Source organism: Chelonia mydas, chromosome 9, assembly GCF_015237465.2.
Source record: "Chelonia mydas isolate rCheMyd1 chromosome 9, rCheMyd1.pri.v2, whole genome shotgun sequence".
Classification (NCBI taxonomy): domain Eukaryota; kingdom Metazoa; phylum Chordata; order Testudines; family Cheloniidae; genus Chelonia; species Chelonia mydas.
This window is the reverse complement of record NC_057855.1, coordinates 36,101,164-36,127,382: the sequence shown is the minus strand read 5'-3', so window position 1 is coordinate 36,127,382 and position 26,219 is coordinate 36,101,164. Positions and strand designations below refer to the sequence as shown.

At 44.1% G+C, this 26,219-nt stretch overlaps 1 long non-coding RNA gene across 1 annotated transcript in view; it reads right to left on the bottom strand.

Moving 5' to 3' along the window:
• Positions 1-836: 836 nt before the first annotated feature.
• LOC122461755 overlaps positions 837-26,219 on the bottom strand; it is a 29,680-nt gene continuing 4,297 nt past the window's right edge. Inside the window, exons 2-7 of the long non-coding RNA XR_006283912.1 lie at positions 21,172-21,181; positions 7,854-7,856; positions 6,276-6,397; positions 3,283-3,287; positions 2,636-2,641; positions 837-847 (exon numbers count right to left, since the gene is read on the bottom strand). This is a non-coding gene — a long non-coding RNA (uncharacterized LOC122461755). The remainder of the gene's footprint in view (positions 848-2,635; positions 2,642-3,282; positions 3,288-6,275; positions 6,398-7,853; positions 7,857-21,171; positions 21,182-26,219) is intronic.

The following is a 26,219-nucleotide window of genomic DNA, read 5'->3' as shown; positions in this document are numbered from 1 at the left end:
AATGGCAATACAACACATGGGGTGAGAAAAGGAATACAACAAAACTATCTCTAGTTTTTATATTCAGTACCAGGCTGTAAAACAGAACTCGCAATCTGAGGAGTGGCCAAGAAGATTAGTTTATTTCATTTGGACAGAATTGTTAAAACGACCATTACATTATAAGTAGTGCCGGGGAAAGAACGTTTTAGGAGTTTTCCTGAATATAATCCCTTTTGTTTGCTTTTGAACAAATACCACCAGTTTGACTCAGCAATCCTTGAACAACAATAAATATGCAGATTTGTTTTCAGGTCAAAAATGTGGCAGTTCTAAAGCTAAGTAGAGCTCTAAAGCTCACTTTAAAGTAGCCAGAAAATAAACAAATGTTGCAATTTCACTTCCTGTAACAAAGAAACCCAAACAAACTTAACTGGAATATTCAAAGCAGTCTGACTGAGTTAGATGTCCAGCTTCATTGGGTTTTGGGTGCCTGCCTCCTGTCGGATCCTTTGACAATCCTAGCCTTTGTGTATTGGTGAAGAGTATGTCAGGCTAAGAAACATCAATGCCTAGAGAGCCTAGAAACTTTTGCTAAACAAGGCTAACCTTTTTCAGATGAAGAAGGATGTCTAGTATTGTACCACTCATGCCTCTCCAATCTGACATGATGGCCAAAAATGAGACAGGAGATACCTTGTGTTACTTTCATACCATTTTTAATGTTGGTACTTTTTTCTGAATTTGAGTTTTCAACTGCAGTAAGCAAGATGAATAAACCTATTTGTTCACATCTACATGATAGATCAACCCACAAGACTAGACAAATGCTTAATTATAAGTTTCAGTGTGTTCAGCCAAAGAATCGCTGTGTACTGCCAGAGACGGGAAATGAAGTTGTGTGCAGCAAGAGTGGAATTGAAAAAGTATAAATGATAAGGTTGAGCTATAGATATTGATGCCAAGAATGAAGTATGAGTGCTAGGTCCTACGAATGGATCTATTGATTTCATCCAGTCTGCAGTGCATCCATTGACTTTTATCAATCTTGCTTTAAATTAGATTTTAAGCCCTTTGGGCCAGACCATGTCAACCTATGTGTTTATATACTAGCTAGCATAGAGGGCCCTGATCCTGATGTGGACCTTTGGGCACTTCCTAAACACAAAGAAATAATAAACAGTAGCTGCTTTGCTTTCCTGGCTCTGACTAATGCTGACATTAAAAATGCCCAGGAAATCTTAAATAGAATTAAAAAGAAAAATAAAGGGCCTTAAATATGTAGCATGTAGATGGATTGCTGCAGCAGCACAGAGCCCCACTGAAGTTAAAGCAGCTTCACTGTGCATGCAGTGATCTCCTGCATGCCATCATGTACAGGTTTGGAGCCCGAGTCAGTTGCTCCATTAACAACCAGCAGAATTGTGGATATTAGATATATGCAAATAGCATAGCTCTTTCAGCTTTGTGATTTCTAACAGCAAATGAGGTGACCATATCTGAGAAAGAAAGGAGGAAGCACAGTTGATACATTTTTTTTTCATGGATGTGTCACCAGTACAGATTGTTCCTTTGCTAACAGCCAGTCAAATCTCAGTGGTTGTGGATGTTCATCAGCGCTAATTGCAGTACATTGGCCAGGAAAAGATCCCTTTGGTGGCTATTAAAAGGCTTCATTGTACACACACACGCCTCTCTGTCTGTACACTAACATTTCGTGCTTGTCAAGCTAGGTCTCCTTTTATATGGTGTGACAGGGTCAGGCCAGATGGCTACAGGAGAGTGAGAGAAGGTAGATACATTAGCCCCAGATTAAGCAAGTCCCTTTCCCCTGAGTAAGATAATGGGCTGTTCCAGATCAATCAGGAAGTTGCTGGAACCAATTATGGCAGACAGGCTAATTAGGACACCGGGAGCCAATTAAGAAGCTGCTAGAATCAATTAGGACAGGCAGGCTAATCAGGGCACCTGGTTTAAAAAGGACCTTACTTCAGTTAGTGAGGTGTGTGCGAGGAGCTTAGAGCAAGAGGCGCGCAAGAAGCTGAGAGTGAGAAGACGTACTGCTGGAGGACTGAGGACTACAAGTGTCATCAGGAGGAAGGTCCTGCTGTGAGGACAAAGAAGGTGTTGGGAGGAGGCCATGGGGAAGTAGCCCAGGGAGGTGTAGCTGTCACGCAGCTGTTACAGGAAACACTGTAGATACAGGAAACACTGCGATCCACAGGGCTCTGGGCTGGAACCTTTAGTAGAGGGTTGGCCCGGGTTCCCCCTATCCCCGCAACTCCCTATTTGATACAAGAGGAGTTGACCTAGACTGTGGGTCCCACCAGAGGCGGAGGTCCCTGGCCTGTACCCTGATCCACTAGGTGGGTCCACAGAGACCGCAGAGATTGTTCTCCCCCCTTTCCCCATGCTGGCCAGTGACGAGGTTAGCTGAGTGAATGGCAGGTTTGAGCCACTAGCAAAAGTGGCCAAACTGAGGGCTGCTGTGAATCTCTGAGGCAAGCAAATCTGTCAATAAACAGAGGACCCACCAAGGCAGAGGAAGAACTTTGTCACAATGGTTAATATGTTGAAAAGTGCAATAACTATTACTACGCATGGAGTGACAGGGCAGAGAGCAGGGCACAGAATAGGGGAATGGTGATGTTGGAACAGAAAGCTAAGATGCAAGTAAGATAACCTGATAAGATTTGTCTTCGTTTGGTTTTATGTGCTGTAAAGATGACAACATCTTATGTCAAGCCCCCATCCTCTTACTAACAGACTGCTCTTGGGGTTGTTCAGTGAAGTGCCAGTCTATTGCATAGGATTGGTCCATAGCTCTGGCAAGGTGACTAAATGCCATTTTACGTTGTGCAATTACATCAGGGAACGGGTTGAATCAGAGCTGCGTGGAGCCTCAACCAGAGAACTTTGGCCTCTTCAATCCAGATTAGGCTTTTGGTGCAGCGTAAGCACTAGGAAAAAACAAGAGTGCAGCCAGCCTGAGAAAAGAGGCACCAACTGGAGACAGAAGAGGGAACTGAGCCCTCCAGGGGTTCTGAGCTTGGTCCCAGTACAAGGTCCAAGCCAGGGCAACTTGTGCTTCTCCAAGCCTGGGCTGCTAGGGACCACTTAGGCCTCTGAAACAGATTAGTGCAGCCCCAAGGGCTGCCCTAACCCACTCACTCTCTGAACATCCACAGGACACTGTTATGCACTCTGTGTTGGTGGGGAGGGGCAGGATATAGAGTTAGTTATGTCAGTTCTGCATCTGCCAGGGATATTCCCTCACACGGATGGCGGGTCCTGGCTGTTTACAGCTACTTTATGCCAGTTCTTCTGGAAGGATGTGAGGGATCCTTTAGAATTCCTCATTGCCAGATGCTAACTCCCAGCTCTACACTCACCCATATGCTCAATACATTCCCTTTGTGCAATGATAGCTGGATGCAGCTTCCTCTGAATACTAGCGTGTGCTTTGGCCAGGTCAGAGTGTAGAAAGGAGAAGAGGCATAAGATGCTCCCTGCCCCCAGAACAGAGTGTTCAGTAGCAGCCTGGGGAACTAATTTCTCATTCCTTTTACACCTCAACGGTCACTACGCATAATTCACCATTGTTCGTTAAAGTGATGTCACTGCTAATGTGGCTGAAGAGATCCATTGTGACACAGATGGTGTAGAAAGAAGTAATTTGATTGTCTGGAAAGGACTCCAGCAGCCAAGTGGTGAGGTAGCAAAGCATCGCTCACATGGGCAGCGTGCTCCTATGTAATGACAAGGGCTGTGTGTGTCTCATACATCTGATGGGGTAGGTAACCCTCTTGTCATTTTAGAGATGGAACACAAGGACATAGCTCCCTCTGCTGGTCAAATGAAGACTACCTACATGCCAGACTCTTAAGCAACCAAGAATCCAAACTGGGCTAGGAGAGAATGCATGAAAGACAAAAAAGGGACAGGGGGGCAGCAGGGGACATTTTCCCCCTCCATTTCAATATGCTCAATCACAGCTGTAGAACAGAGTGAGGTTAGTATTAGACCAGAAGTATTTTCCTTCCACCCTGTAGCTGTCAGGATATTTTTAAACCTTGCACAGTGATCAGATGCCAGAGTGATAGATTCTTTATAAATACATATAGCTAGAAAAGCCCTCTTCCTTCCTGTCAAACCTACTCTGGGCAAGGCATTTACTGATGTTAGGATGTGATTAAAAACTTAGGCTGCCACAATTTTTGTTACTCCTTTGAGATGAGGAAGCTGCTGCTATCATGTCTGCTAGAGCAAATTTATATACCTAATTATCTCCCAGCATAACCAGACTGCCAGCTCCTGAATTAGGGTGATGAGGGAAAAGAAAGCCTTTGGGACTTTTAAAGAACATTAACACAAGCTTGTGGAAATGAGACCTGTACCATAACTAGCACTAGAGCTGGAATTCTGAACTGGAATGTTAATGCAAGTGCTCCAGAGAAGATGGAAAGCTGTCAAATCCATTTTCAAATTGTGAGAATTAAAAATCAGGATGGCATTGCAGCCAATGCAAGCAAGAATTAAGGAAAGAATTTCATGTTCTGGAGATGCCTGCTAGAAGACTAGGTAGAGAATATTCTACAGAAATTCAGGGGAAGCAGCAGAGTCTACTGGTTAAGCCACAGGATCAGGAATAGGAGATCTGGGTTTGGACCACCCGAGCACCCACTTGCTTTTTGACCTCACCCAAGTCCTTTAGCCTTCAGTTTCCCCATTTAAAATGTTGTGCAATGGAATTTTAAGACTGGATGAAGCTGATCAACCAAATCTGCCTCATGGAACCTTCTACGTGGCTAAATGGGCCACCTCCTTCCTTGGGGAAATTGGGCTTTATAGTCTACAGATTTCAGAGTAGCAGCCGTGTTAGTCTGTATTCGCAAAAAGAAAAGGAGTACTTGTGGCACCTTAGAGATTAACCGTGTTTGTAAGGGAGGAGGAGGGGAATGACGAGATCTAAGGGGAGATATTGGAATCCCCTAGTTAAAAGTCACTGGTAATTTGGACCCAGCTTGAGATATTTAAAGGTGATGAGCACTTTCTGAAAATCAGGCCCCTTTCAAGTATCTCAAAAGTTGGACACTCAATAACTGAAATACAATATCACTAGTCACTTCTGAAAAGATAGGCTGCATACAGGTACTGAATACCTCTTGGGAGGGAAAGGTGAGTCGGCATGCTACCACTTCCTAGAATACAAAATTAGCTGTATTGTAAAGTGTCTGACTGCACCGATATAAAATTCACCTCTTGTTAATTTATATTTTTAAGTTGAGCAAATTATTGATTAAAAAGAGGATTTGAATAAATAGAACCAGCTGGACTGTGTTTAGCCAACAATAACCTATATAATCACAACATATGGCAAATTAATAAATCAGTGACCAACAGAGAGTTTTGTGACTGATATGAACCCTTGAAAATATATAGTATTTATAGAGCTTAGCTGAACACAAATGGATCCCTGCATCTACCTGGTTTCCTATTGAAGGCAGGGTGACAGCACTTCCTTAAATTTAGATATGCCATTGTATTGCCTAACCAGGAGTCTCAAAGATCTCATCACTGAGGCCTCCCATCTACCAAAGTTCTTAAGCACATGCCTATCTGTAAGTGTGAGTAGTCCCTCTGAAGTCACTGAGACTATTCACATGCTTCAAGGTAGGCATGTGCTTAAGTACCTTGCTGGATCAGGGTCTTAATGAGTGAAATAGAGAGACTAAGTTTTCACCCAGAAACTCTGGCTATGTTTACACTACAGCTGTAATTTCCAGCTCAGGTAGACACATGTGTTCTAGTTTTGATTGAGCACTGCACTAAAAATAGCTGTGTAGTGGTGGGGCAGGCAGCAGCTCAGGCTAGCTGCCAGAATACGGTCCCATCTTAGGTACATACTCAGGTGGCTAGTCCATCCCACCACCAGCACCATGACCACACTGCAATTAGCACACTAGCTCGATCAAAGCTGTGTGTGTATATCTCCTGCAGCTGGAAATGACACCTCCCAGCTGCAGTGTAGACATACCTCTGAGAGAAAGGACGGTCCCCTGACATCCCTAACATACGAGCTAGATGGGCCATTGGAGGACAAGAGAAAACAAGTAAGATTAAATGAATAGCCCTGTTTATTGAAATCTCCATTTTCCTACAGCGATAATGAAACAAATACTGAAAAGCCAAATTTACACTTCGGAGTTCACAGTTGCACAATAGGGTTGCTTCCCCCTAGTGGTCAATGGCTTACGCTACATACTGAGTAGCATGCCAGAGTCTCGTAATTTGACTCAACACGGGAAACCTCACTCAGCCCGGACACGGAAAGGATTGACAGATTGATAGCTCTTTCTCGATTCTGTGGGTGGTGATGCATGGCCGTTCTTAGTTGGTGGAGCGATTTGACTACTTACTGAGTTATAAACTATTCTGTATGTGCTGTTGAGTATTGCTTCAGAACATTTTAGTGCCATCCAGATTTTATATGAATGGCGTTCTGTAAAAGTTACTCAGGATTCACCAGAAAACTGTACAGCGCTCTGAGCTTCCATGCACCATAACACAGCTGTGCTATATTTGCAGGATTCTCCCATGCTCAGGAGGAAAACTGGGCCCCCAGATTTATAAAACAGCATTAGTGAAATCTCTGTACAAACAGGCAAAATAGTCAAGAAAATCAGTAATGAGTGTTTTTTAAAATTATATCATTAGTATTTAGTGAGATCCCTGGGCTCGAAGCACTATCCTGTACCCTTTTAAAAAGCAATGACTTCACATTGGTCTTCATGTCAACACACACAGCACGTACATATTTTAGTTCTCAGTATTGCCAACCTCAAGGTATTAAAAATCATAAATCAGATGTCCCAAAAATCATGAGATTGGGCCAAAAAATCACAATCTTTTTAAAAAATATATTGTGCTTTTGGGGTCTGTCATGCTGTCTTGAGGGGCTCACAACCATGAGTGCCAACCTCCAGGCAAACTGTCAAGAAGCAGAGCAAAAACCCCAAACTGGTTGTATGTATTAGAATTATATTTCACTAGCCTTCTAACAAGTGTGAACTCCTAAAGCACTGTAACAGTCTCACCATGGAGTCACACACAGTCCCCTTGGGCATTCCAGTCTATTTGCCACCCAGGCAAGCTGGACTTAGTGACAGATGGTTCCTTATGCCAAAACTCACAACAATATTAAGGTTACTCTCAGTCCCAAAGGGCCAGTCACTTACCCCAGGTCATATGTATTCAGATCTCAAACCAAAGACAATATTTGTAGCCAATCCTGCAATAAACTAACTAAACGTTTATTGACTAGGAAAAAGAAATGAGCGCTATTTACAAGGGTAAAGTAGATAAACATACACAAATGAGATAGTGTCTTAAGTTCAAAAGGTAATAACAGCTTCTATGATAAGCAGAACTGTGTCTCCTTTAGGGCTAACCCAAGCCAAGCAGCTTGGGGAGCTCTTGCTTATGTTTAGGAATCTTTGCCCCTCAGAGTTCAGACAGAATAGAGACCCTAATTCCTCCTGGACAGGGATTTTTATCCCCACCTCACTAGCATCCAAGCTGATGATACAAGCACTTCCATGTTACCTTGTCATGGATGGGAGAGGGCAGAAATTGACAAAATCTTTGTTCCACAATGGCCCATTTGGATTCAATAGTCCTTCCTGATGGGAAGGAGATGACCCCTTTGGTAGGAACCCAGAATTTTGCATATGGTGAAGTTTTTTTTTTTCCTGTTTGGTGATTTACATAGCTTCAGTTATGGAGCAAACACTTGAGTATTACATTATAGCGTGGGACACAGATATTATAAGTAGCATCCTGCAAGCATTCCATAAAGTCTAAACACTAAACACATTCTTCTAACATGAATATCTATTGTAACTATACTAACGTACAGGTAAGCCAGCCTGGTTTCCAGCTATGCATTAGTCAGTGTTCATGAGTAGGACACCTTGGTCTGCCAGCGTCACAGGGTCTGTCAGTGATTTCTGAACTCCCCATGCTCATCCCCAGCATATGTTTGACAGTCAGTGTTGCCCACTCTCCCACATTTATTGGGAAAGGGGATTCTGGCCCTTGCTACAGGGGCTCTCATCTCCCACATCTGCCCATCCCCTGCCAAGCAATTAATCCTGTTCTCCACTCCCCATCCCCCACTCCTCAGTTCTGTTCCCCTTGCCTCAGTTCAGGCCCCCAGCCTCATCTCTGCTCCTCCTGGGGTTCTTCACCTCCCTCTCCCAGACCAGAGGGTGGGAGGCACACAGCAGGGTCCTACTCTCCTACCTTACCAGGCTGGGGGTGGCAGCTCCAGGAGCTCATCATTCCACTCTGCCCCTTCTCAGGCCAGGTGTGGAGCAGGGGGTCCAAACTCTTTGTGGCCCCTCAGCTCATGCTGTTCGTCCTGCTGCCACTGCTTTCTCCCCACAGGAAGGGGAGTGAAGGGAAGGAAAAGCCTAGGATGGGTTCCACAGCACAAACTGCCTGCTATGCTTTCCCCTGACTGCCAGTCCATGGAGGTTTGCCTGGCCTGCTGAGAGAGACTCACTGCTCAGACAGCAAGCCCCAGTTTAACTCCTGAGAAGAGCTGACGTGAACTGCTTGCTGCGGCCTGAGGAGCCTGCTCCTGTTCCTCACATGCCTCCATTTCTGAAGTGCCTCATTGCTCCACACCTTCACTGTGGCTGGGTTTGTGGGAACCACAGAGGATGCCCTTCGGGTCATTATCTAGTCAGGGCCTGATTCTGGACACATTGAAGTTAATGGCAATAATGGCACTGACTTCAGTAGGGGCAGGATCAAGCTGTTTGAGCCAAAGTCTTCTGAAATCAATATGCAGCATCCCACTGACTTCAGTGGCATTTGGATCAGGACCGTATGGCCAAAAAACGCGTGGTGGAAGGACAACCCAGGTGGGGGCTGGGATCTTGCTGTTACACCATAGGATTGGAGCTGTGCAAAAAACCTGACTTTTCCAGTTCACTGGCTGCACAAAACAAAGCAAAAAAACCCCTTTGGGGTTCACCCAAAACAAACAATGTTTCATTTTTCTTGGTGAAACAAAAATGAAAAAAAAGTTTGGGGTTTAACAATGTTTTGTTTAGATTTGGGGCATTTTAACTACAATTTCATTAGAAGCAAACAGGAGGAGGTGGGGGTGGCAGGACCTCCTTCCCCCGGCCCCCATATGCTCTGTAGCCCAGTGGTTAGTGCAGTCACCTAGCATGTAGGAGACCCAGGTTCAAGTCTGAAAAAGTTCACCCAGCTCTATACTGTGCTGGGCTGCATGTTCAGGAGATGCACCCAGTCTGCTGCGACCAGTGGGATTAAATTCCTGAGGTTGTATAAGACTGTTTCCTTGCTACTGACTGCACCTTCCAGCCATATGTCTGCCAAAAATGCCCTGAAAGAGATCAGAGCTCAAGTAAATGTTAATTGTGTAAACATGTCCCAGTGAGACCAACAGAGTCACAGTCTCGGGCCCTCTGGGAGAATGGCTGGCGGGGAGATGGAGAGCGCTGATGGATGGATTGATTAGGTTTATTTGCTTCATGAATGATCGCTTTGTTTCAGCTTTTGTCTGTGTCATACCCTCATCCAGGCCCACGCTCTGGATGGACACCAGTTTGTTGTAAAGGGATCCAACTGCTGAATCCCATGAGCTCCTAAGCTCCTTGGGTCTGAGTAGGGACTGATGACTGGTTCTCGCTCTGGATCACTCAGGCACCCTACTGTCTGACATCCTACTGGCAGTCCAGCCATCTAGACTGTGGAGCCAGAGCCTTGACTCTCCCAAGCCCCAATCCATTTCCTGCAGTATTCAGCTGGCTGGGTGAGCTCTTGGGCTCTCTAGTTACACACCAAGATAGTTAAAGAAATGCACACATCTTACACACACACACACTGAACTGTTAGAGAGCACAGAACAGTTACAGATCTATGGAAAACAACAAATTCCTGAACACCATTCCCTCCCTCAGAGTCCTTCCCACTCCTGAGAGACTTTGTGTTCTGGTCATTGTCCTTGGGGGGGGCGGGAGAGGGGAACAGCTCCTTTTGTCCCCCTCACCTCTCCTCCTGCTGAGTCTGGTTCTGGCAAGGGCCTGGCCCTCTTTGCTTGACAACATGTCATTTTAAAAAGTTTGTCACCTTTTTCTGCTTCTCTTCTTGTACTGGGATAGTCCATTCTCCAACATGTACCTTTTCCCCATGGGCTGCTGGGCAGAGAGGACTGCTAACAGCTAATGGTTCTGTTGGTATCTCCCACTGTCCCACCAAGTCAGAGCTATCCAATGTTGATGACTCCTAGAAAGCCCTGTTTCAGTTCCCCAGACAGTCTGGGTTTTTGCCACAGAATGGAAATTCTAATCCACACTGAAGGTTATAATCATAAATAGTGACACAGATACACTCCCAAAACTGTCACAGTCGCTTTCACCAGTAAACTCTCTCCTAGTGTCCTGTGCTGGGGCTCCTGCTGTTTGACTCCTGACTGGTTCACTGACTCCTTAGAGCACTGGGTAAATTATCTCATACTCTGAAGTTGTTACTGGGTATAGGATGTCATGCATTAGGTAGCAGCCTCAACAACCTGGGAGGCACTATGCTTTCACACCACTCCTTGATCACCTCAGATCCTGTTGCCAGGCATTGACCTGACATGAGCAAGTCAATAACAGCCCAACTGAAGAATCCAGGCCCCTAAAATACATTAGGTAGTGGGGTGTAGTGGGAGAGGTGTTTATATTTAATAATTTTATTAAGATGATGTTGAAGTAAAAAGAAACCGGTACAGAGTTTAAGCGTAGAAGTTTCTGGTTATCAGGGAATAAGGTACAGATTATCAAAGGGTGCAAAATTTGGTTTAGGAATGGCTGGCCTAAGGAATACATAATCTGCAATCTCCCCGACTGGGGGTAAACGTTTAACGGGTCAAAGTACAGACATTGAGATATGGCAATATGTTGTCCATACAATGGCTATGTTCAGGTGTGGAGTATAATGAGTGGATACAGTGATAAGGATGGATTTAACCTCATTTGGTGGGATTTAATGTTCAGTGGGTTTATGGTTCCAGTTCATGTGGTCCAATGGAAAAAGTCTCTCGGTCCCTTTCCCATAGTGGATGCACGATGTCGTACCGGCTCACGCCTCCTGGTACTGTCGGTGACCAGTGATGTGTTGGATGTAGATGTCCCTGGACCATCGGATGGTGTCCGAGACCATGAGGCACCGCATGAGCTGTGCGTAGTGTCGACTGATCCCACAGGTCCGCAGCACATGCTCGTTGCAGGGGTCCCAAGCGCCAGGGCTCCGACGATCAGGGCATCCATCTGCACCTCGTAGCCCTTGGCTCTCAAGGTGTCGGCCAGGGGGGCGTATTCTTCCAGCTTATGAGCTCGGGCTTTGTGGAAGGCCGGGGTCCTGTTCTCAAAGGAGACCGTGACATAGACGAGGATGATCTTTTTCTGGGCCTTGTAGGTGACGACGACGTCAGGTCGCAACTGGCTGTCAGTACCAGGGATGGCGCAGTTCACGGCGACCTCCCCCAGGCGCGGTGCGATGGCTTTCACCAGGGGGTTTTGGATGGTGTTGTGGGATGGCTCTGGAGTGGGGCTTGCAGCTGCACTGGACATGGGGCAGGGTCTCGTTGGAGTAGCCGCACTTCCTGCAATGCTCGTCTTGGTTCCCATGGCGGACGGCGCCGTTGAGCAGGACGCAGTTGAGCCAGGCACGGTGGATGAACCGCCAGTTGGCAAAATGGGCGAAGCCGCCCCCAATGAGGAAGTGGTTGCTGGCGTCCCACTTGCTGGTCAGTTCAAAGGCTTTACCCTGGTCCGGTTTATGCTTCAGGGTTTCCATGTACAGTGAGTGGATGGCTGCCTTCAGGGTCCTCACCAGCAGGCCCCTGGTGCTCGGGGTGATGATGGTGTTGTCGTCAGACCTGATCTACGGCACCAGGACTCCCAGCTCCTGGCGCTCCTCGCACCACTCCCAGCGGCAGCCGATGCGCTTCCCCAGGGGAGTAGCATTGCGAGCACGAGACCACAGTGAAGTGATGTCACGCCCGTCCCGTCCGAATTCGCCATCCAGGGAACCGCTCGGGAAGCTGGTGGTGTCTTGGTTGGAGGGAGCTCTGCTGATCCGCTTCTTTGTTGCGTCATGGAGGGCGTTTGCTGCGATGTTCCTTACCATGGCGTCAGGACATGTTAGCAGGCGGAAAGAGTGGGTGATCACCACGATGTCACACAGGTCACCCATGCGGGGGACATTGGCACCGCTATGCCTGCGAGCGACATAGACTAGCTCGTCGCTGGCTCTCTGGGGAAGGAACAGCCACTTCTTCACCAGCTGCCGGACGATCTTGTCTGCGTTGTTGAGGGGTACCTTCGCCACGGCGGATCCCCTTAGGACGAACGAGATGCGGGGGATCAGGAAGGTGTTCAGGGCGTTTATCTTCTGCCACGGTGCTAGCAGGGAGACGTCGATCTTGGCAAGATCTCCTGGATGGTGTCCTCGGGTGTCTGCCGGACACGGAAACCCGTTGGCTTGCCAAGGTGCTGGTACGCCTGCCCCTCTGCCAGGGGGATGACGGGCTCGCCCTGGATCTGGAACCCTGTCATCTGCACCGAGTCCCTTTTGCTGCCGTCGATGTGAAGAGTTGCGCACTTCTTTGCATTGAAGCGGAGCCCCATCCAATCGGCAGCTCGACTGGTGGCATCTAGCATATGTTGGAGGTTCTCTGGGTCGTCTGTGGTCAGGACCAGGTCATCCGCGTAAGCCAGGACGCTCACCCTCTCACCGTGGAGGTTGAAGCCATCTGTGCCATTGGAGATCACTCGCAGCAACGGCTCCATGGCGAGGTTAAAGATGATGGGGCTGAGGGAACAGGTGTTTATATTTAATACTACAAATGCTTTGTACACTTAGAGACAAGGTGGGTGAGGTAATATCTTTTCTTGGACCAACTTCTGTTGGTGAGAAACTAGATTTCAAGCCACAGAGAGCTAGAGCTAGAAAGCTTGTCTCTCTCGCCCAGAGGGGATGCCTGGAGGGCAAGGGGGGCATCAACAGAAGTTGGTCCAAGAAAAGACATTACCTCACCCACCTTGTCTCTCAAATATTCTGGGACTGACATGGCTACAGCTACACTGCATTGGACACTTATGAGCTAATGCAAATTAGTCATTTCATTTCTGAATGTCCACATCTGTGTTTGGAGCCTGACATTATAGCCCAGGGAAGTTTAGTTATTTTAAAAGAAAGGAGACAGTGGGTCAGATTTTCAAGACAACCCAGAACTGGTTAAGCAACACAATAAATGGCCAGGTTTTCAAAAAGTCTATGTGTTGAGCTCTTTCAAATATCTGGACCACCAGAACGCTGACTTCATGCAAAGCCAGACTGAGCCTCACAATGTTGCTGAGCTTTTTTGGAAATCTAGTCCCACATCTTTAATTAAAACATTAGCATTTTCCCATCAACAGTATTTGTATAACAAGCTCCTGTGATGCATGGCCAGAAAGGGTTAAACATCCTGCAAAATAAATGACTCAAATTCAACCCTTAAAGACATGTGGGGAGATAATGTTTGTGTATTTCCATATATATATATATGATAGGGTCAACAATGTAATCAACAGTCCCTGTCTATGCTGTATTCTGATAATTGAGAGATCAAAAGAACATCCTAGCATTTAAATGAATTGTAAACACAGGATATCTCCCTATTCATCTCTTTGAAATGTACAGCGAATGGTCACGGCCGGATTAAGACCTTTAGAGACTCTAAGCACTGAAAAGATTATGGTGCCCCCCCCATATGTATTTCAAAATAAAAACAATACTATACCTTAAAATAAAATTTTATTTTTTGAAATGACACAAAAAACTTACATGTATGCTGAAATTAAAATAGCTTCTTTCTAGATTTTCTGGTTTCAAAATTCTGGGTAAATTCATTGAAGCTGACTCGAAGTAGCATGTCCGCTTCCATACACAATGGGGAAAGTGAATCAAGTCAGTCCTGACACATTGCTGTTCTCTGAGGGTTTTTTATTCTTTTCAGCTGAGAAAAAGAGCGTTCTGTGGAGCAGTTAGTAATCATCAATGTTAGAAAAATACGTAGTGCAATCTCTACATTTAGAAATGCACATTAGATTCCGTCTTGCAGTATCGTATCATGAAGATCAATGTGACTGAATTTCATTTTTCCTGTTTCATTAAACTTTGCACATGTATAACAGTGGAACTGCCGTACTTCTCCACAGAGATTCATGTTCAAGTCAACAGGGTATGAGTCAACTAGCTTTTGGGAACCTTGTGAATATTGTTCATCAGATAAGTCCATATCGTTTAGAAAAGAAAATCTACTTGATACTTCTTTGTACACGTCACCTCTCCTCTTCATATGAGCTTCATGTATATCAATTATAGTATAGTAAGTAGATACGCGAAATTTGTCTCTAGGATTCAATGCTGTTTCTGTTGCACTGCTATCATTTGCTTGTCTTTTCCTGATTCGCTTGCGGGACTGGGCTTCTTTGCAGTTAGTATCAGGCAAGATATCTTTTGATATGTCTTCAAATCTTTCAAAATCATTCCTCAAAGTGTGTAAGTGTTCTGCTAATGATTGACAGAGGCCTGCACATATTTTCAAATCCAATTCTTTTTCTTAGAGAGCTTGACTTGTGTGGTAAAAGAGTTGTAAAATTTCATTCCACATGGTCAACATGAATACAAAACTCTAGTTCTTGCATCTTGTTTGCAATGTTTTCTGCCTCTCGTATAGTTTCTCCCTTTTGTGATTGGTCTTCAGCTATACTTTCTTATGCATCCACAATCTTTGAGTAGGACTCCAGAATTACACTTGTTGCCACTGCATGTGCCTCCCAGCAAGTATTAGAAAGATTTCAACACACGATCATGGCCCAAATATGTTTTAAGAACTGCCCATCGGTGTGTTGAGGCTGAGAAAAATGTATAAAGTTACTGGACTGTTGAGAAAAAACTTACTGCCACCAGAGAACAATCAACAGTACTGCAGCCAACAAGAATGAGAGAGTGTGCAGCACATGGTATGAATATGGCATATTTGTTCTGTTCTAAAAGCTTCTTCTGCATTCCTTGAAAATGCCCTGACATGTTGGCAGCATTGTCATAAGACTGACTTCTGCATTTTGAGAAATCTATTTTGCAAACTTGGCACCGATAATGCAGTACTTGATTTTCCATTTCTTCGCCAGTGTGGCTTTTCAAATTGAGGAATGTTATAAATCGTTCAACTGGTTTTCCATCTGTGAGAGACACATATCTTAGTACAATAATCAATTGATCAATATGTGAAAGATCAGGTGTAGAGTCGACAGATTACTGCTGGGTACTTCAGTTTCTTATTTCATCCACAATAGCTGAACGAACTTTATCACTCATTAGACCAATGAGTTCATCACATATTGTCTTGAATAAGTATGATACAAGTACGTATAACTCAGAAGAATATATCAATAATAAAACATAAATTTATTGCAATACATGACAGGATCTGATTTCCTCACATTAGTTCGAGGACGCCCCCCTGGTTTAGGTGGGGATAAGTAATAAAAAGAGAACAGAAAAATGGGGGAAGAGTGTGTAGTGGAGTGTAAGGAAGTCTAACAAAGTTCTGATTTTTCCCAGGATGACTACTTCGATGCTTTTTTTGAAATATCAAATATGATTTTTAAAAAAAAAAACAACAACTTTTTTTTAATGCCCCCTGCTTTGCTGGTGCCCTAAGCATGTGCTTAGTCTGCCTATTGGGTAATCCCTCCCTGCGAATGGTGAAGGAATAGGTGATTGACTTATGTTAATTCGTAAAGCTAAGTACTGGTGATAGACTGCCTGATGGATAAATTGCCTTATGTTAGTCTGTGAATAATTAATGACTATGCTTAGGAAATAAAGGCCTATTGTTCTCGGAGAGACTCCAACTTTTCAAAGAAGACCTGAAATTATATGAAAGGTCCTTGGGTCCTGATCCTTCTTATCTCAGATCTGCTTAAGCTTCATCAGGGGAAGTTTGAGTAGCAAGATGAGATCCCAGTTATGCTGGTACATCCTGGATATGATATTGGACATTGGAGTATAACCTATGAATTAAATTCTAAAAGAACTCTTTGCAACTACAACGCTCACCATCTCTGCTATGTATCTAAACCTCAAGAATCAAACTCATGTCTGTATGTATACTGATCTTTTCATCATACTCTCCCTCTCATTTTTTAATAAATTTTAGTTTAGTTAATAAGAATTGGCTGTATGCATGTATTTGGGTAAGATCTGGAGTATTCAATAACCAGGGAGGTAAAGTGTTTGATCCTTTGGGATTGGTAGAACCTTTTCTTTTATATGATGAAATAAGATTTTCAGAAATCTTCATCATATTTGACTTGGATACCTGAGGCTGGGTTGCTTTAAGTGTTGTTGGTTTCCGGACAACCAGTGAGGTAATAAAGAAGCTGTTTTATGCTAGCTTGGTAGATCTATGTATTGAATTATCCACCAACTTTGGGGTTTGTCTGCCCCATTCTTTGCAGTTCACCCTAATTGGGTAACCTCAGCTGGCCCCCACTGGGACCCCAGTCACAGCTTCTTTGTTCAGTCTTTGTCTCAGACTTTCAGAAGGCAACTATGGCTATCATGTGTATAAAGAAGCTGGATAATCAGCCCACTTGTTTGATTTAATGGACCTTTCTTCTAGCATCCCATCCAATACAGCATGGCCAACCCTCATGATTTCATCACAAGGGTTTGACTTCTTAATGAAGGTTTGGTAATATTACTACTAGAAGACCCTTCAGTTCCAAGAGTTATTGTCTCTTTAAAGGCATTCCAGTCCCGGTCCCAGATATTGTGTACTTTAGGGAAAGACAACCAATGAAGATTGTCCTGTCCAACAGGAGACTGGGTAATTATTAGGGCTGGCTCTCCCCTAATGGTTAGGAGAGCTCTCATTCTTGTGCAGTAAACAAAACAACACATGGCTGTAATCTACACGGTTCCTGTGTGTATTTTATCAAATTCTGAACCAGTCAAATATGCATTTAGCTCCATAATTCCCTTGGAGAAATCTTTGGGAGGAGACCCATTTAGTCACAAGCCAAACTCCCAGACAATCTAGAGCTCCACAGATTTTTCTCCCTCAGTTTATCCATGAGTCAAAGATGTTGGGTCTCATCCTTTCTATGCAGTTTGTGATGTGCACACTGGAATGCTGACTCCAGGGCTAAGCCAGCTCTGAGGCTCGAGGCTGTGGGATGCTAATTAGGAAAACTCATTTACCTAAATGGGGAGGAAGGGAACTTGGAACCCCAGCAGAAGGGGTCTGTGGCTCTTATCGCTTCTAACAGGAGCAGGCCCTTCTTTTAAACCCCTGGACTGTTTTGCAAGGATGTTACTGCTAGTTGGTTTGAACATAATTAATGATTTTTGTTGTAACTGGTAGAAAAAGTGCTGCGGCTCCAGGGTTTTTAGCAAAGCGTCAGTGTTTTAGACGTTGCAGCTCCGTATCTTCTAACCGTGTGTGCGCGTGCGCGCGCGCACACTCAGCCACACCCCTAGCGGATAGAATTAGAAACAGCATATTACATTGCATGGGCTCCGTATCTGAGACGACAGGAAAAGGTAAAAATCTGCTGAGGAAGGACGGCATTTTTTCCTAGCCTCTACATGACAATCCTCTTTAATGCCTGGATGGTTTCTTAGCAGCGAAAATGCATGAATTAAGGGTAAATTGGTCTCCTTTTGTTATTAAATTCTTTATTATTTCCTTACTTTTAGGGTGAATTTAGTGTGGATGAAGGTGAGGGCTGAAAGCCCAAACTGGAGACAGAAATAACTAAAGAGGCATCTGAGAGACTCCCCAAGGACCTAATCAAGTGCGTGGATTGGGCAGCAAGATGGCAGATAACATGTCAATTGAAAGAGATGAGAGGTGTTGCATACAGAGAAGAAGATTTCTCAGCATTTCCCTTGCCTGTAGAGATACAGGCCAGATAGAAGAGACAGAAAGGGGCTCCCTGCTTGCCGTCCACCATAGACCTTTCAGGCGAGACCATTAGCATTTAAGTGCTCTCCTGCCACAATTCCATTCTCACTCCTATGCTTGTTGCTGAATGTTACGCTCTTTGAAAAAAACAAGCAAGTTTAAGAGAAACCCTAAAGTGCAGTTATTATCAACCCCCCATGAGAGAAAACTAGGTCACAAAACTGACTTGAAATGCTCTGAAAATGCTGCCATTTCTGGTCACAAGATGGAGCTGGTGCATTAGTGATAGGATGAATAGTTGTGGTACCATGCTGGAAAAGCCAGCCATCTAATAATAATGATAGCCAACGCCTTCCCTTTTTCCATACACACGCACACAATGCTATGATAGGTTAGATCAGATCAGATCTCTGACTTTTCCAGCAAGGTGTGAGTATATTGTCTTCTCCACAGCAATGACCTAACATTTAGAAACAAACATACATATAGCACAACATATTCTTGGGACCTGAGCCTGCCTCTGACAGCTCCACCTGTGTTGTTCTGATGTTATGTGACGTTACAAGTACCAAACAGTGCAGGAACTCTCCCTTTTCTTTTGAGACAAGTCACATTCCTTACCCATTGCATGAGCAACTGGGATGCAAGCTCTGCAACACAAAGAAACATAGCCTAAACTGAGAGTGCAAGCTCCTTGGCAGCAGGCACCATCTTTTGTGATCTATTTTTACTGGTCCTTGCACAATGAGGCCTGTATTCCTGATTGGAGCCATTACCATAATACAAGTAATAAAGCAACAATACAATAATAATCTGCACAGGGAACATCTGGTGTAGGCAGCATACCATGTGTCCTTCATACTTTCTTCTATTATCCATTGCTCTTGGTGTAGAAGAATATATTAACCGAATGACACAAGACCATCTCTTGCTCTGCGTCTGCTTTAGAATCTTGACTTTCAGGCTTATGCTGTACAAATACATATTTATCCAGCTAGCTGCAAGCATCCTGTAGGGCAGGTGAGCTCATCCTTAATTCTCAATTAGTTATGGAGCTTTTGGGGACTCTGAGTGCTGGTTACCAATCCTCTAAATTGCCTCCTAGGTCACTGCAAGGCTGTGGATTATTGTTCTAGTTCACTGTGTGTCTTCTCTTTCCAGCAAATCTGTCTTCAGATGGGGATCAACATGAAAATTGAAAGGTGGATAAGGAACTGGTTAAAGGGGAGACTACAATGGGTCACACTGAAAGGTGAACTGTCAGGCTGCAGGGAGGTTACCAGTGGAGTTCCTCAGGGATCGGTTTTGGGACCAATCTTATTTAATCTTTTTATTACTGACCTTGGCACAAAAAGTGGGAATGTGCTAATACAGTTTGCAGATGACACAAAGCTGGGAGGTATTGCCAATACAGAGAAGGACTGGGATATCATACAGGAAGATCTGGATGGCCTTGTAAACTGGAGTAATAGTAATAGGATGAAATTTAATAGTGAAAAGTGCAAGGTCATGCATTTAGGGATAAACAACAAGAATTGTAGTTATAAGCTGGGGACGCATCACTTGGAAGTAACAGAAGAGGAGAAAGACCTCAGAATATTGGTTGATCACAGGATAATTATGAGCCGCCAATGTGATATGGCTGTGAAAAAAGCTAATGCGGTCTTGGGATGCATCAGGAGGTATTTCCAGTAGAGATAAGGAGGTGTTAGTACCATTATACAAGGCACTGGTGAGACCTCATCTGGAATATTGTGTGCAGTTCTGGTCTCCCATGTTTAAGAAGGATTAATTCAAACTGGAACAGGTACAGAGAAGGGCTACTAGGATAATTCAAGGAATGGAAAACCTGTTTTATGAAAGGAGACTCAAAGAGCTTGGCTTGTTTAGCCTAACCAAAAGAAGGCTGAGGGGAGATATGATTGCTCTTTATAAATATATCAGAGGGATAAATACCGGAGAGGGAGAGGAATTATTTAAGCTCAGTACCAATGTGGACACAAGAACAAATGGATATAAACTGGCCACCAGGAAGTTGAGACTTGAAATTAGATGAAGGTTTCTAACCATCAGAGGAGTGAAGTTCTGGAACAGCCTTCCAAGGGGCAAAAGACATATCTGGCTTCAAGACTAAGCCTGATAAGTTTATGGGGGGGCTGGTACGATGGGATAGCCTAATTTTGGCAATTGGCGATTAATTGATCTTTAAATATTCATGGTAAATAGGCCCAATGGCCTGTGATGGGATGTTAGATGTGGTGGGATCTGAGTTACAGCAGAGAATTCTTTCCTGGGTGTCTGGCTGGTGAGTCTTGCCCACATGCTCAGGGTTTAGCTGATCGCCATATTTGGGGTCGGGAAGGAATTTTCCTCCAGGGCAGATTGGCAGAGACCTTGGGGGGTTTTTGCCTTCCTCTGCAGCGTGGGGCACGGGTCACTTGCTGGAGGATTATCTGCATCTTGAAGTCTTCAAACCATAATTTGAGGACTTCCATAGCTCAGACATAGGTTAGGGGTTTGTTACAAGAGTGGGTGGGTGAGATTCTGTGGCCTGCGTTGTGCAGGAGGTCAGACTAGACAATCATAATGGTCCCTTCTGACCTTAAAGTCTATGATTCTATGAACAGGGGATTCTTCTCTCTGGGACCAGGAACAGAAGAAGGCAGGGGAGATGAATAAAAGGCTCATTTGCAATGTAGATAACATCTTAAAGGCCAAGTAACAAATAAAAGCAAGGTTGGTCTCATGTAATGTAACTTTCACACAGTGTTTTAGAAGGCGAGGTGCCAATGAGTGTTTTGCTGGTTCTTCTCTTACCTTTCATCACTCCTTCTCCATTCTGGCTGAAGTGCCCCAGAGCTCTGTCCTTAGTCACCTCCTCTTCTCCCTGCCTTCTCATCCACTCCCATAATTTCAGATGTCCCCTGGTGATTCCCAATGCTACAGTTCATCCCCTGGCTTCTTTCCTGCCATCCACTTCTGCATCTCTTTTCACCTCAGCCCACTGCAGAACAGGCTGCTAAATAACTCACCTTTGTCTCAGACTTAACATAGGTTAAATCCAGCTTCTCTTTACCCTAGACCTTCTCCTTTCCCCTCATTCTGTCATCCTTGGCCCCACCCTTTCAAGTTTGCAAACTCACTACCCGATATCGCCTTTCCTTCTTCTCTTTCCTTCTCTTACATCCAGGCTCTTGCAGGGTCATTTCTTCTACATTTTCCAGATTCATCCCTTTCTCTCCAACCCTGTTGCCAAAACCTTAAGCCATACTATGGTGATTTTCAGTCCTGATGATTGCAACCTCCACTTCTTCTCCCCCACCCGCCCCACACTTCCAAATCACAGCTACAATATCTCCTTCCTTTCCAGAGAGTCAAGTCTGTCTCACTCATTGTTGACTCTCTGCACCCATTTCCCATTTTATTCCACATTAAATTCAAGGTTCTCTTCACTTCCAAAGCACTTCATAATTATGGTGCCACCTACATTTCACCATCTCCCTACACACTGTAATGCTGACAGACCAGGTGCCAGCTCATGCAAAGGCCTTACTGAACACTTAAAAATGTATAGCTGGAAACTAGTCTGGCTTACCTGTGAGTTGGCATCATCAAAATAGATGTTAGATAAGTTGATAAGAATGTGCTTAGACTTTATAAAACGCTTGTAGGATGCTGCATGTATTAATCCCACTTATAACCTTGGTAGCCCATGATATAAAGTTATATCGAGTGTTCGCACTGTAAACCTCTCTAATTGTGTAACTCAACAAACAGGAAAAGAAGCATTGACTGAGGTAAAGTGCTTGTCTGGCACCCAAGGCAAATGACATATTGTGTAGCATCAGAGGGCAGAGACTTTGTTGATTGTATTCCTAACTCCCTCCAGGCAGGAGAGATTTTCACGTGAATTCATCCCAGCAGTTTTGGGATAAAAATCCCTGACAAGGAGAAACAAACTCCCTTTTATTCTGTCTGGATTCTGAGGGGTAGGGGGTCCTCAACATACTCCTGGAGATCCCCATGCTTCTTGGCATGGGTTAGCACTGAAAAGACATCCAGTGCTTATATCTGTCACCTTTTGAAACCATAGACTAAAATCACTTGTGTGTATACATTGCCTGCTTTAACCTGTAAATAACTCATTTCTTTTTCCGACTTAATAAACCTTTAGTTAGTTAAAGGATTGGTTACCAGCGCTGGCTTTGGTGTGAGACCTACAGTACAAACTGATCTGGGATAAGTGACAGATCTCTTGGGACTGGGAGTAACCTGAATATTTTGTGATTTTTGGTGTAAGTGACCATTTATCACATAGACCAACTTGCCCTGGTGGCAAAATAGACTGGAATATCTAACAGGACTGTCTGTGACTCCATTATAAGACTACTGTGGTACTTTGGAAGTTCACCTTTGTTACTGGGTTGGTGAAATCTAATTATAAAACATACCGCCTGTTTGGGGTGTCTGCTTTTTGACAGTCTGTCCTGAGGTCGGCACTCTCAGTCATGAGCCACTCCATAACAGCTTCTTTCCTGGCCACTCCAGTTTGGCCCTAATGTAAATGATGTCACTTTGCACCAGAGTGGAATATAACACCTTGTCTATTTCATCAAGTGAATGTCAGCCAGATTCTACAGAAGATTGGTAATGGGCTGTGTAGCCTTTCACATCTAGGTCACTAGTAGTAATTTGATCCAGTTCAACAGAGACTGAAAGGCTCTTCAATGACCCATATGAAGTAAATTGACATGTGGACTGGTCACAATAGACTGGTAATAAAAGCAAAAAAAATTGTCTGCCAGACTCAGCAAAGCCCAAGGACTGAATAGAAATGAAACTTGACTTACACTGGAGAGGCAGGTCAGGGCAGAGTCAAAGCAACATGGGGAAGCTCATATGCTGTACCTGCCTGTGGATAAAACTGAGGGCTCCGTTGTTCATGTCTTCCAGTTCGCACTCTACTAGCAATGTAATGCATTTAAATGAAATTGTAATAGTGCATTTAATGATACTAGTTAAATACATAACCCATTGGGTCTAAATGCAACATATGCTAAAATGCCAACAGGAATCTTATGTCATAAGCCAGTTTATTGATCATCATGAGGATAAAAACTGCAGCTGGTTGCAATACAAATTTGCCCAGTGCTCTTTGTCTGGGCTCATCTAAAGTGACAGGTTTCTTCCTGTCTTTCTGCTAATCCTCTTTTCTGGATTTCCCATGAGCTGCACACCACACAAACTGCAGCCAGGTCCTAAGGGTCTTGGGTGTCAGCACATGAGGAAGGGAGCAAACAACAAACATACACAGATGACATCTATCCTGCCAATGCTAAGACAAGGTAGAAAGACCAACTCCTGTGTCAGCCTCAGCAGTATAAATCTGGACCAACTTCACTGAGGTCACTCCAGATTCACAGAGGTGTAAATGAGAGCTGAATTTGACCCAAAATGTTGAGACATGAGCCTTAGTCCCTACAGAGGAACTTCATCCAGCATTTGTTTCTCCACCCAAGTCTTCTAAGCCTCCATTCCAATGTTTTTTTCAATATAAGAGGCCACGGTGATCCATGGCAGAACTTAACTTCAGTGGAGTTACACCAGGGGTTAATTTAGCCCACGGTATCTACCTTATTCCTGGGCCCAAGGCCAATATGTGCTGGGCATTAAGCCCAGTGCTTTTTATATTCTGTATCTAGGATGCTACGGAACGCTGCTCTCTCTCTCTCTCTCCCTGGCAACTCATCCCCTGAGCTTCAGAAAATACTATTCTGCTACTTTCAGGCTAGACAAAAGGCACTGTTACTGTAGCCAGAGGCTAGAAGAATTAAAGCAACAGCATCAATAGTGCCCGTTTAAGTAGAATCCAGCATTAAGTAGAATCCACGGAGCACTCCCCTCTTTTCCAAACTGCCACCTTTATTTTGCTCTTCTCTCAGACTGACAGGCTCTTTCATCTCCAACATTGCCCCCTCCCCATTACTGACACCATCTGACTTGAGCAAATGAGAGAATAACCTTTTATTTTAGGCTAAAAATGTTTGGTTGAGTCTCCTGCTAAATGAAGCCATTGCAGCATTTTTGTATTCAGCAGGGCTGGCCAATTAATTATTTAAGCATCATTTAAAGCAATCTTTTGAGTTAGTTCCAGCATGGCTTGGCAAGAATGGTTCTACAAAGTTAGTAATTACAAAAGCCATCAAAATGAGAAGAGCATTTAAAAAAGTTAAATGGGTGATTTGCTCAATAGGCAGGGTGGATGAGAGCAGATGCAGATTAATGTGATATAACAGAAAGAAAATATAGTCCTAGCATTTTCCCCTCAGAGATTATACTGCTATTGGCCTGGGTTGGGGAATGAATTCGTCCTTCCTATTAGATTTCTTTTTGGTCTGGTGAAACTGAAATCTGATCTATTTGTCTTGGAAATGTTTGATAGCGTATTTGTGAATGTAGTGCTCACAAAGAGCTCCTGATTGAAAGCTCTATAGACTCGAATCTTCTATTTAGCCCCTGCACCTTGACCACTAAACTGCCGATATTTCCTCAGACTTAATCTAAAGGGACCAACCGTAGAGGTCAAGGGCTATTTCATTCCCCACGCCAAGTCAATCCCGGGCCTCTCTGCTGAGAATGCTAACAAGTTTGTCAGTTACAATGTGGATAATTGCCTATAGAGAATTGGATTGAGAGAACCAAATTCATTTCACCTAAGTCACTGGGTCACAGTCCTGCTTCCATCATCAACACTGTGTGAAGGGCAGTGCAATCTGAAGACTGACTATAACCCTCCCATTGAATGTACGTTTGTTGGGAAATTAATTACATGTCTTTGCACCCCTTCAGCCAGTCAGACTGTAGCCTAAGTCCATGCTGTTCTGTAAACCATCGTCATTCACTTTCACACTTCTGGTTGTTCTACTCAAAGTAGTGCCAGGGCTACCCCATCTGCAGACTAATGCATTGTAGCTCACCAACATCGGTGTTGTAAGAAAGTAGCAATAGAAATAAATGGACATACAGAAATTTCAGTGTCATAATTCCTGATTTGTAGCAGTCTAGGCAAGCCTTGAATCAGGCCCAATATGCCTAGATAGTTTGCTGGGGATTCTGGGTTGCTTGATCTATAGCACAAAGTATGGCATCACATTGAAGAGTATCCCGCACCACTAGATAAAGACACGATTTATAGACATATAACTTAACAGTATTATTGATGAGTAACTCCACAGCAATTAGACCCAATTTCAATCTAAAATCAGGGTTAGGTTAGAATCATGTCCCTTGGGCCAAATTCATTTCTGATGTGAATGCAAAGAAGCCAATAAATTACACCAGGAATGAATTTGGCCTAATGCTTTGAAAACGAAAAGCCTGTAATAGCAGTTGTCCTACTTCTATAGCAATTCTTTATTGTACAGTATTCTTTTCTTATCACTCTATTTCTCACCTACTTTTCTTTTGCTGATCCTTCTTATTTAACATTTCTACAGTGCAAGGGGCTAGGGGCCAACCAGACTGGAACTGCATCATTTCAGGCTCTATATAAACATAGGAAGTGATTTACTTCTTCCTCTCCTGCTTTTTATTCTCAGTTGTAATCCCCATAGCACCTCTGGGCATAATACTGTGCATCATTATTCAGCTCTCTATGGAGGCATGTTTAGTCTTACTTGTTTCGCTATAACTAAGACTTTAGAACAAATATTATGTAAAAAGATAATGGATAAAAGCTTTTCTTCTCTTCAGCCAGCTGTGCTAACCTAGATACTCTTTATCGACTTCACCCACAAATGTCCTGGGATACATGACTTGTGTGGTCTCTAGAAGGCCCTAGCAAGCTTCACCAGGTTGCTCAGGCAAAGCCCACTGCTAAGTCACTCCTTTCTTCTGGTTCCCCTTTATGTATGGCATCTGGGCTGCAGCGTTTAATAAGCTACATCTATTCTCTAGACACACCTTGGCAGTCTGTTCCCATAACTCTGCAGACCTGGCTGAGAAGGCATGACCTGTCTGGAGTTTAGCTCTACCTCTGGGTGATTCTGGCTAACATGCCTGGGGCCTTTCGAAGACCTACAGAGGTAGTATACCTCATCCAATCCCATCCCACCTCTCTCTTTTTACCCAACACACCCACTATTCATACAATGCTCCCCCTTTCTGATTTGCCACACTATCAACCTCCAACATT